Raw genomic sequence first — 1,354 nt, forward strand, 5'->3', positions numbered from 1 at the left:
AAGATAAGTTACCAAACACTTCTTCTTGTTTCTGTGCTTGCATAAGTGTGTGTGTGTGCGAGTTTTAAGATAAGAGATACGTCGTAGGTTAAGGTGAAAATTCCATAGTATCTGGGAAGCATGGTTACTACTTATGAACAGTGCGTTAGCAGGGGCTCTCCAGCTTGGAACGTGAGAATATGCCACTTTCAGCATGCCAGATCTAAGTGCCTCCCTGAGATAAGAAGGGAAAAATTGGATGTGAAATGACGCATAATATTGGCGGCACGTGTGAAGGAAATTGTGGAATGCTTGAATAATATTTGGTGCTTTTATGCATTACCTGCTCCCAGCGGTCGACGCCTCGAAAATGTTGCTGAAGTCAGCGGAAATAGGGAGACCTTTTTGTTCGCCTTATTTTAACTGCAGTGTGACTGTAAAACTGATGTGCGTCCTCGTCAGTAGGAGCGGAAAAATAAAGCAGTCCGTGTAGTCCCTAACCAGAAGCTATGGTGATGCGAGATGTGCGAATAGTGTAAATGGGGATGTCTACCTGAGGGGTTTCGTTCAAGGACATTAATGACGGAGGTGATGACTTCATGATTTTAAGCGCCAATTGAGGAAAAACACGTGAAACAAACGCAGCCTCTAGCCTACAGCCTCCGAATTACACACATCTGTGACTGAATTCGACGAATCCAGTGCTTGGAGCACTCCGCTTAGGCGATCAACTTCGTTGATGACGGTGAAATACATATGACAGACGCTTGGTTCTGCCCTTATTTAGCTTGGCCTTCACATAAATAATATCATTCCCACCATTTGTGGTGGTCTAAGGCTGTTTCTACGACTCCTAACTCACTGCTAAGTTGGAGACCAAGGAATGGTCTGGTGCGTTTTGCTGACATATGTTGCCCTTAATGAACGGCAGAGATCTGCATCGTATCGCTTTTCTTGCTTTTAGTGAGGGTTGAGGTCTTGCTAAGGCTGAGAGCCCGACACCAGTTAATCTCTTATTACTATCAGTTCCATCCTTTTGGATGACCGATTGGTTTAGAAATCACTTGCGACCCCCTCGTCCTCCCGAATGAGTGTACCATTTGGGCAAAGGAATGCAAAATGTTAGAGTGCGTATTCTAGCACACAGTTTTGGTGAAAAGCAGATAAAGAACCATCTCCTTCTTCACAATGATGAAAATTATGATATGGCAACCAATCCTGGCGAGTAGAATCGCATAGTGGTACATGGCACTCGTTGGAGCCAGTTCCCACTCGTAAATATGAGAATAGGTGATTTTTTACATCCCTTGCTCCGCTTATGTGAGGGAAAGGCGTGTGACTTTGAATGTGTGTTACAGTGAGTGCGGTACTTTTT

General features: G+C 44.3%; 1 protein-coding gene across 1 annotated transcript in view; it reads right to left on the bottom strand.

The window, feature by feature from the left end:
• The window catches only part of EGR_10862 (hypothetical protein), a gene marked incomplete at both ends in the record, with an annotated part of 6,151 nt that overhangs the window by 4,129 nt on the left and 668 nt on the right, over positions 1 to 1,354 (bottom strand). The gene's annotated exons all lie outside the window — the stretch shown is intronic.

This window comes from Echinococcus granulosus (genome assembly GCF_000524195.1).
Source record: "Echinococcus granulosus chromosome Unknown EG_S00287, whole genome shotgun sequence".
Lineage (NCBI taxonomy): Eukaryota > Metazoa > Platyhelminthes > Cestoda > Cyclophyllidea > Taeniidae > Echinococcus > Echinococcus granulosus.